This window comes from Strigops habroptila, chromosome 1 (genome assembly GCF_004027225.2).
Source record: "Strigops habroptila isolate Jane chromosome 1, bStrHab1.2.pri, whole genome shotgun sequence".
NCBI lineage: Eukaryota > Metazoa > Chordata > Aves > Psittaciformes > Psittacidae > Strigops > Strigops habroptila.
The window spans coordinates 77870850-77880724 of record NC_044277.2 but is presented as its reverse complement, the minus strand read 5'-3'; the positions used below and the strand labels follow the sequence as shown (position 1 = coordinate 77880724).

Here is a 9875-nt window from a genome sequence, read left to right as displayed (position 1 = left end):
TATCTGGGCTTCTTTCCTAAGCATGCCTTTCAGGATCTGCAAGGGAATTTTTCAAAGGAAAAAGGAAATAAAATTGACAAGATCTACCTTCAGTATCCTTGTATTTACATTCAAGCATCTAAAATAAACTTTAAAGACAGCTCTACACCCCATCTGTGGAAAAATACTTTTCCTAAGTATCAGTATGACTATAAATAATGTTCTAGGTTTCTACACTGCATACCTAAGTATGCAGTACTCAATTTTAAGCATGTGAATAGCCTGAGCATTTTAAAAATGTGTTAAGACTAGTCAGGACTTGAAACCTGAATGATACCAATATCAGTGAAATATTACTCAGCAACTGGACGATTAATAAAACTAGTGTTTAGGTTCAATGTAGAAAACCCATTTAATTCATTCTTTCCAGGAAAAAAGTGTAAAATGTACAATCTTGACTTTTATTTTTATTTTTGTCATGAGGGAATCCATCAACGGCATCTCTATGAATCCTAGAAGCACAAAATCAACTAGGTTGGAAAAGACCTTCAAGATCGTCAAGTCCAACCATTACCCCAGGACTGCCAACACCACCATTAAACCATAGGCAAAATCTGCTATTCCATCATCACATGTTCACAAGGTTTAGTCTTGCAGAGCTGAATATTCTGGTTTTCCTTTGATTACTTGGTTACAGAAGGGCAACCTTGATTATTGTTGGAATCATGAGGTAAGAAACATGTATTTTGTCTTTGTGAATTGAATCTGAAATAGAAAAAAACAATTTCTTGTAGAGAGCTACATTTGATATATAAAACCACAGCACTCATAAACAGAAATGTTCTAACGGGTAGATGTCCAGGACTTCTTACTAGAGTATATATTCTACACTACTAATCTAAGCCTTCTATTCTAAACTACTTTAACATTGTTTATCTCAGTGTTTCAGTGTTTCAACCTTAAAAACCAGTCTCAGTATTAAACACTGCAGTATTAAACATCTATTTATCTAGATACTAACCACTTATATCATCCACTGAAGATATATTTTTACAGTCCCAAACCATTATGCTGTGATACATTGTATCTAAACATAATTAGAAGTTTATCATACTCTACCACAGACACGAAAGCCAAACCACATATATTCAATAAGAAGGTGTTATAATACACAAGTTCCATACAACATATGTAGCATCTAAAGCTATCCTGTAGACAATGTGTGTTGATAATTGTATTTCCAAAGTACAATTAAAATTTCAGTAGATATTTTTTCAATAGTTTCAATTTTTCACTAATTCAGTGTGTGCATAAAAGGCCAGTTCCTGAGATTTACAGAATCATCCTCTTTTTAAAAATGTGGTCCTGACAGTCCTGTCTTTGGCTGAAAAACACAAACCAAACACTGAAATACCAAACTGCACAACATATAATTTTGTAATGGTACCTCCATGTAACTATTGTTTGGTTTACATGGGCTAGATTAGATTACATGCAGAAAAAGGTTGGAACTTTGTAAGGAAGAAAACTTTCAGAAAAGCATTTTAAAAGTAAGCTCCTTCCACTCTGGTATCCACCACAACACTGTTCCTCCCATCTGCATTGGGAGCCTTGCAGAAAACTCTGTGTTCCGCACAGTTAGTGACCTTGGCCAAGCCACGTCTGCTCTGTTGAGCCCCATGCTTAGTGCGAGGACAGCCCATGTGTTCACATGGCTTAAGGGAACCTGTTGGTGTGCCCCATGCTAGCCTGGCCTCTACTGGTGGGTGCTATGGCAGAGATAACACACCAGCGTGTCGGGAGATGGCATGTGATTCTGTTTGTTACAGAAAATAAAGGGAACGACAGCATGGGAGGAAGAAAATAACCTCTCCATGGATGGAGTGTGTTTCAGTGTGCTGTAGGAAAATTCACCCATGATCTGTGCTGCATGAAAGGGTTGCCAGTATAGCTCTATTTATAGTGCTCTCTGTTTACGCTTATTAAAGCAGCTATTTTATTACACCATTTGCTATTGGGCCTTTCTCACTAAGATCCAGAACAACCTTTAAATTACTCTATCCCTCACAGCTCCCACTCTTCTCTTAAGGGCAGAACAACATTCACCTTAATTACCCTTCTTCCAACACATAGGACAACACAGGCCTTACACACTTCCACTAGCAGATCTTCACTCATACAATTGTATGACCATAATTCTACCCATCTTAATTTTTATTTACTGATTTTAATCTTCTTTTCTATCCATAAACATCACTCAGCTGATGCAGACCACTCAAAACACTTGAGATGTGTTTCATGTGTTTTGTACGTCGCAGTTAATGAGGTATTCCATATGCAACTAAGGAATCAGAGATTATTAGTTGATACTGTGACATTTCATATTAAGAATGGATGAGCTGAACTTACTGTGGATACTGTGACTTTATTGTTTGTTTCCTGTATTTTTTTCCTTTTTGTATGTGCGTTGAAAGAGATTCAAGTGCATAAATGTTCTATTGTTAACATTATATTGTTATTTTCTGCCATTATATGACCTTACACATGCTCTTATGTAAACACTCAGACTAAACAGAAATGTTTTCACGGTAGCTCTGTATCTCTGAATAGGCTTAGAGGTGTCCCTTATTTTTTATGAACACCATATATTTTTTTTCTCTGTTGCAAACTCCAGTTTAATAGTGGGTCTTTTTCTTCCTGCTCTTTCCTTTTCAGTCTTTGACTAGAATTTTCAAGAGACTAATAACACAAAACTGATGACTTGGTAGCACTGGCTTGTGTTTATCCAAGAAGTCTGGATTGCAAGGTAGGTTATGTAGGCCATAAACCATCTGACAGGGCTTTATAAATGTGTTTAATGGAAGATTTTCTGATAAAGGGACTGGAAAGTTACCCTTCTTGACCACTCCTTAGAGCTTATACAAGAAGTCCTGTGAGGCAAGTATAAACCCCTATAAGCCAGGTTGTCACAAGAAACTTCAGTTTAATTATCAGTACATCTACTTGCTTATGTCAGATTCTGTGTAAAAACTGTAGACAATGTTGCTCTTACTTCAGTAAGAGGTTTGACCTATGCTAATCCTAAGGAGGAAATTTAACCATGGAATAAACACTTGGACTGCCACTTCCAGTTCTCAGCACAGGATCCCAGGCATAAGGTCTTAATGCAATGAATGTGTTGACAGAGCCTTAGACTGATGGACACTGCAAGCACTTAAGCAGAAAATCAAAACTCCCATTTTGATTCTGGATCAAATATCTGCAAGAATCATATATGAGGACACCACCAAGAATGGGACAGTATTTCCTCCAGAAAACCACCAAATGCATTGTACTCATGGTGTTCTTTAGTCACAGTTCCTTTTTCAAGAGATAGAACAACAATATAATAGCACCAATATGCTGCGATATGGAAGCACCTGTGACCTGCAAAACCTACCCTGTGGACTCAGGAGTATGGTAGGTACTTTCCCACATATTGCTTTAGCATGAAAGTTGGTTCATAATTTTGAACTGCAACCAGAATGACCAGGTTGCAAATCAATGTTCTTAGGATTAGTGCTCCTAAATTAAAAAAAAAAAAAGAAAGTATGTTGTGATAAAAAACCTCACTTCACACAATAGCCATCCTGAAATTTTGGTTTTAGCTACTAAAGAACAGTCTACTGCCTGCATATGTGGGGAACACAGTGGAGTAAAAGACTTCAACTAAAAAGTTGTTTATAAAGTACAACAACTATTGGTTGCTAACTCCATGTTTCAGTTAGTCGTGATCACTATTTTATGAGAAAAAGCTGTCCCATGTGAACCTGTTGCTGAATAGATATTGTATCTCCAATTCCTCCTATATCTGAATCTACATTGTCTCCATACAGACAAATTCTTAAAAAACATAAAAATCATACAAGCTGAAACATAAACAGTAAAGAAGGTAGTTCAAGATGACAGGGGTTAGAAGCACAACTCTCCTGCTTCTTGGTTTATGCCTAATTTCCACACTTGCCATAAAAAGGTCTAAATTACAACATTTGCTACTGGATTTTTGGAATACAAAGCCTAAGGCTTGCCATGCAGGTTCATTTCTAGACTGGGGAGTGGGGGGAGCATGTGTGTGCATTTTCCTTTTTTCAATTTTCTTTTTTTTTTAAAGTATGTACTCTAAAACACATAGAAATATTAAAAATTTAAAAGTGTTTAGAATGCTAGCGCAGTGCAATGTGCATGTTTATATAACTCTGATGAAAAAAAACTCACGAGAGAAAGATAGCTTTGAACCTGGGCTCTCCTAAACAATTTTTCTTTACGGGAGATAAAATAATGAAAAATACTCGGTTAAACTGCTGGCCAAACTCTTATTGTTTGTACCACTCCTGCAAAAGTCCCAGGGGAGCAGCAGCAGAATCTGTGCTATTGATTGGCTGGTTAAATAGAGGCCTATTAGATTCAGACAGGCTAGATTGATTATACAGCAGCAGAAGGAGCTCAGGCTCAGAGCTGTGTGAACGTCAGGGTGAGAGAGAGAGGGAGAGCAAGGAAGAGAAAGCACGCAATAGAGGGAGACTGTACACACCGTAGCATCAGTATGTGACTGCTGGTGCCTGATAACACTGATATCAAGCTCCTTCAGTGGACAACTTGCTGAGGTACCTTTCTTCATTTGCAAGTGGATGCCAGCTCTAATCCAGTGCAACTGGCAACAGACTGGACGTTGGAATAGAACGTTTCACTTAAATTACGTTCCTTATGTTCTGCATCTCTGAAGAAAGGCTTATTACGGAAGACAAAAATACGTCCTGTCCCCTTAGCTCACATAGTACTGATGATATACAGAGTTTGATCTTCCAGGTAAGGAAATTATCCTTTGCTTTTCTGAGTAGCTATAAAAGGAATTATTCTTTTTCTTTCTTGCATGTTGAATACAAAATTTGGCATCTGTTTACAGAATGTATGTACTGCACTTAAAATTTTTTCACTCACAGATGGTATGTATCAAATACTATGTACACCCGAAGACAATTAAGAACAAGGCATGGTTTGCACATTGTATTTATTGTGTTTAACCCTTCAAGTAAATGGGAATGAAACAGCCAGAAAAGATGATTTCTAACTACTTGTGTGATGTTTTAATGTAACTTGTCCTGCACATACTGAGCAGCCTGGAGTAATAAGAGCATACAAGCTCTCTCACATTATTAATTCATTATTTTACATGTTGTGAATCCAGGTAGAGAGAACACTTACCTGGAGGATTTCTTAGTGCTTGTCAGTAGTTTGAAACAGTATCTGTCTTTTGACTGCAAGCTTATCTCTCCTGCACAAACATGATCTGCCTTAAATAATATGGCATTAGACTGCCATCTTTTTATAGATACAGTAGTTATTGTTAACATTCTGCCTGCAAAATGAAGATCAAGGCTTATGACCTGAAAGATGAAACCTAGGATGTTCTATTATGCTGTGCTGCATGCTTGAAGCAGCCATCCCATGGACTGATTGCTTGTTTTGATGTGACATTGACACTACTGTTTCCCAGCTGCCTAGCTCTACGTAAACTTTCTACATATTTCCTTTGGCTTGTGCTGAAAAGAGTTTTGCTGTGATGGGTTGTGATAGGTTGCTATCATTTTGAAGATAAGCTAAAACTGAAATAACTCAGCTTTTGGTTATGTAGTAAGTCAGGAAGTTGATTGACTCAGGGTTTACAGTCCACGGGAGCATAACACTAAGAAGACAGCACTGTCACTTCATTAGTAACACATTCCTTCCAATTGCGGTAATCTGAACCACCTTCTCCATCACTTTGTGCACTCTGCGCCTTGCTCCAAACTGAAAGCAGTTTTTCATATACCTGCTGCTTTTCATGATCCTGCATATACCTGGGATTACTCCGAGTGAAGCAACAGCATCAGTCTACTCACTCAAGCATTTAAGCAGCTTTGCACCCTGCCAAGTACAACTTTCCAATGCTTTGTCCAGTTTAGAAACTGCAGTTTCTTTACTTCCTCTACCAAGATATTTTTATACACTTCTATAGAGCACCATACTGAAATACTTATTTACTGATGTGTCAAAATCCCAAATGTGAAGTGAAATTTCCACAGCTGACAAAATGATTATTTATAATTTGTAAAAGACATTAAAAATGTTAGGGTTCTTAGGTATTATGACCTTATTTCTTTGTATTTTTCTGTGAGTAATGTCTAGTTTGTTTTTCATATATCCAATTGATCCACATCAGGATTTCCAATGTTTCTTTCTGAAATTCTTTCCAGGTAGCATGTTTTACGACCTTAGATTTCATTGAGTGGTATTTTATTCCATAAAATACTGCCAGAGACGAGGACTGCATACATCGACTATGGTATCAGAATCTGGCTATAAATAATGGAGAGAAACCCTTTACATTTTAACAGAAAACTTTACCAGTAAAAAGCGACCTAGGTATCAAGAGTTAGATCTACCAAATGTAGATAGGATTTTATGAGGAGATAAGATAACTGGGTGTCTAATTCACTTTGGCTCCTTACAAAACATAAGGCCTGCCTCAAAATATTTAATGTGCAGTTTGACTTGCAAAAATAATTCTTCACATATGCTCAAAAGCTGTCTTATAACTCTTATTTACCTCTCTCTTTTCTCCCTGAAAAGCCTTGTTTACTATGCTCATGCTCACTAAATATAGTTTATAATTTTGTGATTGGAAATACAATCATGCTAATTTTATGATTTCAAAGGCAGTGATACAATTCTCACCAGATTATTATCTGTTACTATTCAGGTTACACACTAACCGTGGAACTCCAAATAATGCTAGAAAGTATTTGTTTATGCAAAGAGAATATTCCATTTGAACATTATTAAACACAAAAGAAAATCAGAAGCCCAAACAATTACTTAAGTTTATATCCATAAAATGTTCTTAATTCCCCCAGTAAAGATTTACAATGTAAGCATCTTCTTTTGTCAGATATCAGAAAAACAGCTTAAAAAACCCCCAAAACAACCAAAACCCAAACAAACCAAAAAACCCCACAAAAATAAAACCTCAGAAAAGAAAGCAGAAAGAAAAAAAAACAAACAAACAAAAAAAATCAGAAAGATTTTAAGAGGTTACGTATTACAAATTGTGCATGTTCTTTTTAGTCTCTAATGCTGTTAATCTGGACCATTGCAACACTTTAAACGAATTCAGTTGTATCACTTTTTTCTCAAAAAGACTGATCTACCTTCTTGAAACTAATTTTGCATTGCTTTCCAGCTTGAACTCACAGAAAGTGAAATATATTTTTATTTTCCAAGATAACTTGAAGCCATTAGGGGGCTCTTTCCTACTATGTTATCACACAGCAAATTACATTTAGCAGATATAGCTGGGTTGTTTGGTTTCGGTTTTGGTTTTTTTTTTTTTTTGGGGGGGGGGGGGTGGTTTTTTTTTTTAATGCAGATCATTAAAAGAGGATAGTTCTTCCACTGCCAGTTAGATGGTTATGTTTTGAAGTTATTTTGTGCCCTATAAAGGAGAAGCAGGGAACACGTTCAGCAGGAACACAATACTTTCAAGTAATCTCTGGGGCTATCAGTCAAGTTAACTGAACAGACTGAACATGAAGCACCATTAATGTCCAAAAATCTTGTTTACTCATTCCAGTAACTGTAACCAACAGTGCAGCTAGCACTGAGACAAAAATTTATCCTGATAAGTACTGTTCTATGTACTGATAGGCACCTTAAACATATAGCACAGACATACACCTCATTATACAGCTTTCTTTCAGAAGAGCAGAGTATGTCACCAGGATTTTTGTGTGACTGTTCACTGCACACAGTGAAAGAGGTAGTTTCAATTCTGCAAACATTTACTCATGTGAGCAGCTGCACTGAAGTTATTGTGGTCCAAATTCTAACATCCTTTGTCCTGTCCATTTTGCCTTTAGTACTTCCTGTAAATTCATTGCACCGCTGTACCTGAAATGGGTTGTGAAGTTTGTTGTGGGAGTTAATTAGAAGTAACTACTGAATAGCCAAATGCTATATAGCAATAGCCAGGTTGAGAAAATTAGTAGATCTGTCGTAAAGCATAACAAGGTGGTTGCAAGCACTGCAGCAGCATGCTGAAGTGAAGCCAGGAGAAACATGAGTGTCAAGAGACATTAAAATAGTTGTCCACCTGTTCTAGTTTTGAAGAATTTTCTTACTGCTGTCAAACTTGAAAGAAAAAAAACAAAAATAAAATCCCTTGTTGTAGATGACTTTATCCACCCTGACCAGCTTGCTACTTTACATTGCTTATCTTAGAGACTCCAATACTACCAGCTCCATTCAAGAAAAAAAAAAATTAAAAAGGACTGACACTTTTTGTGGCACTGTACATTCATGATACAGGAGAATAATCTGGCCAACTTGGAATTTTTTTAATGTTGTTTTATTGTTTTGTTGTTGTTTTAAAGTTTTCTTTAAGGCTAAAGAATTATGCCCTTTCTTGGGTTTGAGATATGAATAGTCTCTCAATTTATGCACATGCTTACGGCAACTGTCTTACAACATGCAAGACAGACCTTGATTCTGTTAAAAGAGAAATTCCAACAGGACCTGAAGACATTGTGCTTACTGCTGCATAGACAGGGAAACAGCTTTAGTTTCACGCAATATAATCAAAATTGTCAAAAACTGGAATAAATCATGTATTATTTCTGAGATACATGACTGATGGTTCAGACTGATGGCAGACAATCTTCAATAACTATGTTGTTAGCATATAGCAAATACAGCATCACACAGATTAGTTTACTGCCAGTGGAAGAGGTCTTTTTCATTAGTAAAAGGTGGCTAAAGTTAACTATGACTTGCTTGCATTTCAAGTAACAGTGAACGTGAACATTCACCAAAGCAGAACTGGTAAAATTAGTTACCCTGACTTTATTTAAGGCCCATATCAGCCTAAGCAAATTGCCTGAAGATGACAGGAGGTCTGTAGAAGAAGCAAGTAACAAAGACCACTTCTTGGTTGGATTCAATGGTCCTAGGTGTAAGACTCTTCTCCTCAATAAAACACAGTTTAATTTAATTGTATGCTCTGCTTACTCAAAATCAATGGAATTTCATCAAAGAAACCCCAACCAACCAACCAACCAATCAAAACTCCCAAAAACTAAACACAATATTCTCGCCACAAAGTTTCCACAGAGCTTCACTCCAGAGTTAACTTTAATTTACTGGTTGGTTAATTTATCCCTTATATACACACACTATGCAAAGCACTTTGAAATACTTCTGAATGAAAATTGTTGTATAAATGTAAAGTATTATTATGGCAAATGGCACTCAAACTTCAGCTACTGAAACCTGCAACAGTCTGGGATGCTCTATTAAGCATGAATAAATTATTTGTCTCTGATGAATTCCAATTCTCCAGACATGTACTTAAATAAGAAATAAACTTAAGTTTTTTTCATGGTTTTCTATATTATATGCAGGGAATCATTCATATGTCTAGACGTTGAAAATAGAGAAGTTTATAAAAGCAATTCACATATGCATTATCAAAATATTTCAAAGACAAATTATACCAGCACAGACTAAAACACACATCATAATGTAATAAGAAGCAAGACTTTTTTGCTCTTAATTGCTTTACTGGGAAAAAAAAAAAAAAAAACCAACACAAAACCATACAGAACTTAGCAAATGCTGGTGTTTCCCAACTCCTTTTTATGTAACTTCATTGAAAGAACAGCCTTTCCTGTATGCTCTGCTTCCTTACATGAATAGCTTCCCCATATTTGCATACAACCTCTGGGTTAAAGCTAAATATACATATATGCGCATATTTATCTGCATCTACCTATATTTAAGCTTATTCTTTACTGCCTGTATTTGACACAGGTGTATGTACATGC

General features: G+C 36.3%; 1 protein-coding gene across 1 annotated transcript in view; it reads left to right on the top strand.

Annotated features, from left to right (window-relative positions):
* The first annotated feature begins 4527 nt into the window (after positions 1–4527).
* Positions 4528–9875, top strand: part of CDH18 (cadherin 18) — a 513966-nt gene continuing 508618 nt past the window's right edge. Inside the window, exon 1 of the mRNA XM_030500750.1 lies at positions 4528–4824. The gene's annotated coding sequence lies outside the window, so the exon portion shown is untranslated. The remainder of the gene's footprint in view (positions 4825–9875) is intronic.